We start from the raw sequence: 8923 nt of genomic DNA, 5'->3' as shown, positions 1-8923 counted from the left end.
ATTATAATTTTAATAATATAAATGTATATATTATATAATTACATATTATATAACATATATTTATATATAATATATATCATATTATATATAATGCTTTCTCGTGCTGGGAATTAAACCTGAATTCCTGCATACCAGGAAAGCGCTCTAACACTGTGCCTCTTTCTCAAGGGTATCTGTCAAATTACAGAAGACAGAATACTAACAGATGAAACCCAGAAAGTATGCAGAACGACCCGAGTATCACCTGTGGCTTGGAGAAAACGCAGGACCTGCACGAACCAGACCAGTCTGCACGGATTTAAACTGACTTAGGAGCTCGCTGTACCATTTGGAGTAGAAACCCGAATCCTTTCAGGGTCTCTCCCTCCTCCTTCAAACTACCCAGTAGTCCCAGAACAATGCCAACACTACTACTGTTCCTAGGGAGAAATAACTTCCCCGGTGGTCAAACCAGGTAAGGCTGCGTTTCGCAAGGGGCTGCAGCTGGGAGGCAGAAGGCCGCTTGCCGCCACCACCATCGATCGAACCCCTTGGGCCGAGCCCCGGGCACCAGGGGTGCCAACCACTGCTGCAGCTGCGGAGCGCGTCACCCGGCCTGACCCCGATTCCGCTCCGCGCAGCGCGCGCGCGCGCGCGCACTGGCCACGGCGCCCGCCCGACCCTCCGCGCCTCCCGGGACCCCGCGGAGAGCCCGGTGCGCGCGCCGGCCGCAGCACGTGTGCGGCAGGGCGGGACTGTCAGCCGCGTTCCCCAGCCCGGCCGCCCGCTCCCGCCTGCTCCGGCAGCCTCACCGCCGCGCCTGGCCGTGCCCCGCTCGCCCTTCGCCGCCCGCGCTCCGCCGGCGGCCCCGGGCCCCGGACAATTTTTAAGGTCGCCCTGTGGGTCCGGCCCTCGGGCCCTCCCTCCTGAGACCCCTCCACCAGCCCTCCCTCCTGAGGACACGCCCTCCTGAGGTCCCTCCCTCCCGAAGCCCCTCCCCTACCGGCCCTCCCCCACGGGAGGCCCCCTCCGCCCCTCCCTTCCAAGCCCGGGCAAGGAAACGGAAATCTGTTCTGCACGCTGACTGCCAGGCTGGCAGCCTCCAGGAGGACTCACCTTGAGGTCTCTGGCGTTATCCAGCCCCGGAGGCTGTGGCTTTAACAGTAAAATGAATAGTAACAGTAAAGAACTAGAATAGTAGTGGTGAAATATAAAGTCCCTTATGGGCAGCTTTTTAAATCATCTATTTGTCTACAGGCAGGGTCTCACATAGCCCAGGCTTAGCTTGCTATGTGGTGGGGGCTAGTCATGAGCTTCCTGATCTTCCTACCTCCACCTTCCAAGTGCAGGGATTTGAAGTGTGTTCCACTCTTGGTTTTGTGAGGTGGCTGGCTGGGATCAAAGGAAGGGCAAGGGCTTGTGGCATGCTAGGCAAGCACTCTGCCGACAGAGCTACATCCCTGGCAGTCAGGTTTCACTTGCTTGTCTGATCGTCTATTTTGTATTGCTTTAGGTTTCATTCTTTCTTTCCCAAGGAAATCCGTTCCCAGGAACATCACGGAAAAGACACCCATGTAAACTGCCGCTATAAGTTTTGTAGTTCCCAACCATATATTCCTGGCAGTTTCTAGAAGCTCAGAGTGGCGCTAGAGTGAGGGCGCAGAGGTCAAGAACCCTTGCTGCTTATCAACTTGATTCAGCGTAGAATCGCATGGCAGGAGAAGGCTCGGTAGAGGGATTGCCTAAATCCAGTTGGTCTGATAGGTCTGTAGCAGCAATGTCTTGACCAGTAATTGATGTTGGAGAACCCAGCCCACTATGGGCGGCATCATTCCTCTGGCAGGCAGTCCAGGATTGCAAAGAAGAAAAAAAAAAAAAAAAAAAACCATCGGGCCAAGGATCAACCAAGAAAGTGAGTCAGTGAGTCAGTAATCTGTATTTCTACATGGCTCGTGCCTTGACTTTCGGTCAATCTGGAAGTGAATGCCAAGTAAACCTTTTCCTCCCTCAAGTTGCTGTTTATGCAACAGTGTTTCATTGCAGCAACAGAATGAAAGTAAAATTCTGCTCTTCCAGACCACTGGACTTCAGTTCTCAGCCCACTTCTAGTGGCTCTCACGTTCAACGCTCGTGCATCCAACTCCCCCTTCTGGCTTCTGTAGGCATCTGCAGGTAGCTGCAGGGACACACACACACACACACACACACACACACACACACACACACACACACGAGAGAGAGAGAGAGAGAGAGAGAGAGAGAGAGAGAGAGAGAGAGAGAGAATATAAAATCAAAGGAGCTGAGAATACTTAAGGAAACTGTGGTTCACAGGAGTGATAAAACTACCTTTAACTCTAGCCCTGTTCAAATGGAAGATTCTTGGGGTCATGTGACACCCAGCCACCAGCTTCCCACTCTGCTCCTGCCTCCCTATGGTCCTTTTCACTGTTTTAAAGATTCATTTACTTCTGAAATCGATGTGTATGTATGAAGACATTCGTGCTGGTGTCTGTGGAGGCTGCAAGGGAAAGTTGAAGTCCCTAGGAACTACTAGAGTTCCAGGTGGTGGGCTGCCTTACTTGTGTGCTGGGTCCCCACGCTAGGGAGTGCTCTTAATTGCTGACCCACCTTTCTGTCCTCTTGAAAACAGCATGTTACATGCAAAGAACATCGCTCTCATTGAACAACAAAGTACATTTCAGGGCTGAATTCCAAATGCGCAAACAGTCACACACCGGCCTCTCTGCTCGAGGTAGTGGTGACTACCCTTGGGATTATGCAAGATATCGGTGTGGCCAGCCTGTAATGGCAGCAGGTTTGACGCAGGTGAGAGGACAGACAGACTGACCACAGGAATCAAACCTTTGTTGGTGTACCAGTTTCACAATGTTCAGGTAATGACATCACGGGGCAACTGAGGGTGGGGGCCGAGGGGAGCAGGGATAACGCAGTGTGGAAACTGAAGTTGCAAACAAATCACAAACAGAACGTCTTGGATTCAAATGTGCACTCGGTGAATGAGGAGAAAGAAAATAATGGTCTAATTACATAATGTCAGTCCCACTACTGATGGAAATTTGTTGAAAACTCTCCCAAGCCTTGTTTGGAATCAGTACAACCAATATTTGACACTGAGAAAAAACAAACATAGATTTGGATTTCTGTAAAACTATGCGTAATGAAGGGGGAAATTTGCATCGGCGAAGTAGTTGTTAAAACAATGTTTGAAAGAGAGCAATGTCTTTTACCTGTGTCTTTTCTTTGGAAGTTTTTTTTTTTATGGCATTGCAAAAGTGAGGGAAGGAAAGTCAGATCCCTGTGTATTTTATGAGCCTTAAGTGTATATTTTTAAAGGATAAAATATAATGAGAAAATAATTACGGATGTTGCTCATAACTGCTCCCAATTTTGTGGGGCACCAACAATAGGAAACAGTATGCCATAGCTGGAAAAAAAAAAAAAACCCTCTCCTCTCAAATATTTTAGAACAAACTGGTCTACAGGTAACATAATCAATTTGTATATGAAAAGGTATCGACAAGTAGGGAAGGCTCTGGTCAGCCATGTCCGGGTCAGATTTTCCAGAATGCCTTTTCCCTGGTGATCCTAAGACAGCTGGCACTACGCTATCAATACAGTAGCACTGCATACTGCAACCTTACATGCATCGTCCAGGTAAGAAGGGACCATTCTCACACACTGCCTTTCAGCAGAGGAAAACATTATCACCGTCAGACTTCACCATGTGCTCTGTTGGCCCAGAACTGGGCTTCATGTCCTCTCTCAACAACAGCAGTAATGGTAACAATAATAACAAGTGGTGGACCGAGAGTAGAATTACCCACAATCCATGTAGAACAGGGCCCAGCAAGCTTCGCAAAGGACTGGCGGGCAAACACTGGAGGGTTTTCAGGGCATGCTCTCTAGCGTGTGCACGCATCGTTGCCAGCCTAGAGCTGAGCCCGCTGCGGATCAGTAAGCACAGCTGTGTCCTGACGAGACTTAACCTTTGCCTGTGGAAATTTCATCCCATGTGCGTTAGATTGCTCCCCCCCGCCCCGTGTGTGTGTGTGTGTGTGTGTGTGTGTGTGTGTGTGTGTGTGTGTGTGTATCTGTGAGTTGACGAAAAGCAGTTTGTTTGCATTTACAAGTCAGAGTCCATGTCTAAGTTTGCATCAAGTCCACAAAAGCTATGACAGCATGTAATTTTTACTTCCCATGCTATGTTATTTTTTGAGTTCTTCAACTATTTAAAGCCATATTTACAAAAGCATTTCGAACAGTCGCTAGAATAGATATGACTAGCAGGCTCGTCTGTCAAGCAGGTTTAGAGTGTGGGTGCTTTGTTCCCTTAGGACTATAGGAGGGCCCCACTTTCTCTAAGACAAAAGCTTCTTAAAAAGAGAAGAGAAAGCAAGGGCTCCCAGAAGTTTTCTAGCAGCGATCTTTACTAAAAAAGATTTTACGTGACTGCAGGTATTTAGAGAGATACAACATATATACAAATCAAACATTTACTTATAATAAGCCATAAATTTGTTTTAAAATAACTCTTTGGTATGCATATATTTTTAGCATTTATAAAAGCCGAACACATGTTCATATACTAATGAGATGTTTGTATTTATTTTTACACAAGGAATTAAGTCTTAGTTAAATATTTGATCCTGGAGAACACTGGGCATTGTTGATGTCCTTGACTCTTCTTCTTGCTCCCACCTCTTGTCTAGGGCGTTTCCTTTGCCCCTCTGCCCTGTCTGGTTTTTCTCGGATGCTGCACTCAGGGACCGGTGTGCAGTTCTGCCTTCTCCTCAGCTGCACAAGCAGCCTGTTGTGAAAGGCCTCCAGCATCTCATGCAGCCGGAGCGTTGGCTATCTGGAAGTGAATGTCTCTGAATGCCAAGGAGCGCTGACTACGGACGGCCAGATCCCCCATGTCATTGCAAAGGCCTTTGGCAACGGGAGTCACACCTCCCTGGGCTTTCTAACCCTGTTCCACACAGTAGCGAAGTCGCAGAGGCTGCGGTTGAACTGACTCATCGTCTGCAGACACTTTGCGAAAGTGGGTATGTCTCCTCCGAGTGTGACAGCAACGTGGTCCTGAGTCCTGCCTGAGGCACAGAGCCATTCGACAAGTCCTGTAGAGAGCTCTGTAGGTTAGTCTATGCCACTGCTCCATTTGCGTTTCTGTTCTTCCCAAGCTGGACGTGATCCTCACCATGCTTCATGATATGTCACCCCATGGTTTGTGCCTGGTTTTGCTCATTTCCAAAGGACAGGTTTTGAGTGACAGCTATAATGCCACAGTCCTGGTGTCTAGCCCTCGCCATCTCTACATAGGAGCAGACAAGATTGGAGTTTGCTTTCTCTCTTTAGGCAGGACTCACTTTAGTGTCAAGAAAGTCCCCCGAGACAGACAGGAGTTTGAGCCATGCTAAGCAGCTACTAGCAAACTCTAGCCTGGCTAGAGGCATGGACAAGGGAAAAGGCAGGGATCCCTGAAACATCAGGGCACCATGATAGACTCCCGGAGCGTGGTTCGAGCATACGTTTCTCCAGTGTGGTTTGGTGGGAGGCCACAGCAGGGAGCTCAGGATCCTGACTTAGATCATTGAGCAGTAGCCACCCGTTGACCTTGTGACTCCAGCCTATTCCAGTCTCGCTGAGGCCCAGGAGCTGTGACGTATTCCTTGCCATGAAAGGCTTTTATCACTTCTGTCAAAATGAGTCATGGTAATCAATTTGACAGTTTACACCGGGACTTACAGAACTCTCTCCGTCTCTGTCTGAGTCTCCAACCCCACTCTCTCTCACATCTTGCTTTGTATATGGGTGGGCCTGCATCGGCTTATTCTCTAGGGGTTTCCAACCTGACACCCATGGCCTACATGCATCCCAGGATAGCTGTGAATGTGAACCCCCAGAATAATCAATGACGACATCACATCATGCTGTCAAAGCACTGTCTCCTTGCTTTAAAAAATAAAGTATTTAATCTCTACTCGTTGAGCCCCATCCAGACCTGTGACGATGCTTTTACTTGAATTTAACACCAAGGCTACTTTGAATATGTTAATAAGTGTTGTTTGAGCAGAGTTAGCAGTAAAATTCATCACAGTAAAACATTGCCAGGCAAGTCTGATATGATAGCATGCACCCGACACCCAAGTACACGGGATGATGTGGCAGTGGGGTCTGCCCTTCCTATCAAGACTTTACCAAAAACAAAACACCTCACACAGTTTTGACACTACCAAATTAGTCATCCAAAATAAATGTTCTGAGCAAATGTATAAATTCTCAAAAGAGGAATACCCAAACAGCCACAATCAGAAGATTAAATTTGTACTGATGATAGGTCCTGTTGTGTTAGAAAGGGTTGAGAGACTATCATATGCATCTGCTGTCTCCTTTGGGTCTCCTTTGTCACTGTTTATCATCTCAGTTCAGTCCATCAGACCCACCCATTCAGTCAGGAGACTGCAATGCACCCCGTGCTGCCAAGGGTCAGTAGCCATCAGCTTGAGCATTTGTCATATTTCGCCATTCTATTCAGGAGGCTTGACACGATGAATCGTGGTCAGCCATCACTCTGCTGTCCCAAACCTACAGCACTTAAAGTCTTTTCCTTTCTTCATGCATTTTGATTACAATAGTGGAGACACAGAGATTATCTAGTCTCTTGTGGGAAATCCCCGTCTGTGGAGTAGTGAAGACAAGGAAAGCTTGGGTGCGTATGCCCAGGCGGCTTGTATATATTGGCTATTTAATGTATGGTTTAAAATGGTCTTTTCTATTTCCTAGCAAAACCTGTAAGAGACTGCTAAGTGTGTTTGCCAGCTCTTTAGAGGAACAAAACTGATGTGTGGGATGTATAAGCATGGCTGACAGGCCATGGTCTGGCCAGCAATGACGGTTTCCTGATGGAAAGGTTAGCTGTTCAGTCCACGAGGCTGGATGTCTCGCAGTTTCAATCTGGCACCGGAGTCCCAGAGAAGTCCCAGAGAGTTTCCGGTCTTGAGTCTTTGTTAGAATTCTGAAGAAGTGGGTTCTGTGTCTGGGTGTGCCTGAGCCTGTATATCACATGCAGTGCCTACAGTTTCTGTAAATGCCAGAAGATGGCATTAAATCCCAGGAGCTGCAGTTACAAAAGGTTGTGAGCTCAGGGAACCATACCTGGGTCCTCTGGAAGGGCAGCAAGTGCTCTTAACCCCTGAGCCATCTCTCCGGCCCCTGACAACCTCCTCTAAAACATTACACATCTCCTTGTTATCTATTCTACTTTATATTTTCTGTGGCACCGGGCATGCTGCATATGTTCATTCCCTCCTTTGTTTGTGGCCGGCATGACCACTTCTCTGCTCCCTGCAGTTCTGAACTATCGAGAGAAAGGGTTTAAATGCTCTTAACTGATGTTTCTCTACCAAAAAATGGTAGCTCTTAACGATGTGGAACTCCTTGATTTCCACATAGCGAAATGAATTTTAAAATCCAGACTCCGTTGCATTAGTCACAACGGGAGCCGAGTAGCAGCTTGTTGCTTGCGGTTTGTGGCTTGTGGGCAGGACACACAGAGAGCGATTTCATCATCTCCATAAAGTCTATGAAATGTAATTGATCAAGTAGCTGGTACATGGTGGGATTCGGGAAACATCTGTAGAAGGAAGTTTCCCATTGACTCTAACCACAGGAAATGGTGGCACCGAGAGACACACTGCAGTGTGGAAAAGCACCCCACATTCCCCTGGTTATCTGCGTCAATCATCCCTCCAAACACTGTTTTTTTCTTTCTTAGACTGTTGGCTTAAAGCAGTGGTTCTAAACCTGTGAGTCATGATGGGGGTCACATATAAGATATCCTGCACATCAGATGTTTATATTATGACTCATAACTAGCAAATTAGTTATGAAGTAGCAATGAAATAATTGTATAGTTGGGGATGATCACGACATGAGGAATGGTATTAAAGGGTCGTCATTAGCAAGATTGAACACCACTGGTGTTAGGACATCAGGAGCCCCCGTGGCTAGGGGGATGTCTGAGCTTCCAGTTCAATGGGATGTTTGTTGAAACATTTAATATCCCCAAAGATGTCATTTTAATAGGTTTAAGATGTTTAGAGGACTGAACTTCATAAACAATATGTATTTATCAGGCCTTACTATATGATTATAATATTTATATTTGAATCTTCACGTGTATTTTAAGCGGGCATGCCAAAAAATAATTTTAGCACATAATAAAAATGAATTCTAAAAGGTAACCAAAGTGGCCACAGTTTGCTTAAAAAAAAATCTTTTGGGCACAAAAAAAGATGGAAACAACCAAAAATATTGAGGACGATTATCATAGACACACGACACAATTACGTGAAATTAAGTGTATCCAGTTGAGGAAAAAACAAAAGACAGACGGTTTATTTCTTTAGGATGTGAGGAATGCTTAGTAACACAAAGGGTTAAAAGGTGACATTTGCCATGTAGACGTAAGGTGGTAATACCTCTTCTCTGCCCATCTGTCTGTCTGTCTGTCTCTCAGTAGTACCCTTCTCTCTAAATGGCTGAGTGAGGGAGTGATTTGTTCTTTTTCAAATATTTACTTCTTTATTTATTGTCCCAGACTGTTTTCTAACAAGTAAGTTGGGCATCATAATTTGCACCAAGTCAGGTCTGGCCACCCTTCCCTAATGAGCCTATTAAAAGAACCAAATTAAAAGCGAAAAGGAAAAAAAGATGTATTTAATGTGCTCACATTGGGAAGGGAGGACAGAGATCTAGAAAATGCCTCAAGTCCACCTTTAGGGTCCTGAAGTAAATCAAAACTTAAATAGAAGGACGTGTACATCCCACAGTACTTCTCAAGGGGTGGCACACTCACCACTCTCTGAGTTTTAGCTCCCCCCATAAGGTGGTTTGATAAGATGTTAGAACTGTTTGAAATCCC

Source organism: Rattus rattus, chromosome 13 (genome assembly GCF_011064425.1).
Source record: "Rattus rattus isolate New Zealand chromosome 13, Rrattus_CSIRO_v1, whole genome shotgun sequence".
Classification (NCBI taxonomy): Eukaryota; Metazoa; Chordata; class Mammalia; order Rodentia; family Muridae; genus Rattus; species Rattus rattus.
Note: the sequence above shows the minus strand (reverse complement) of the source record.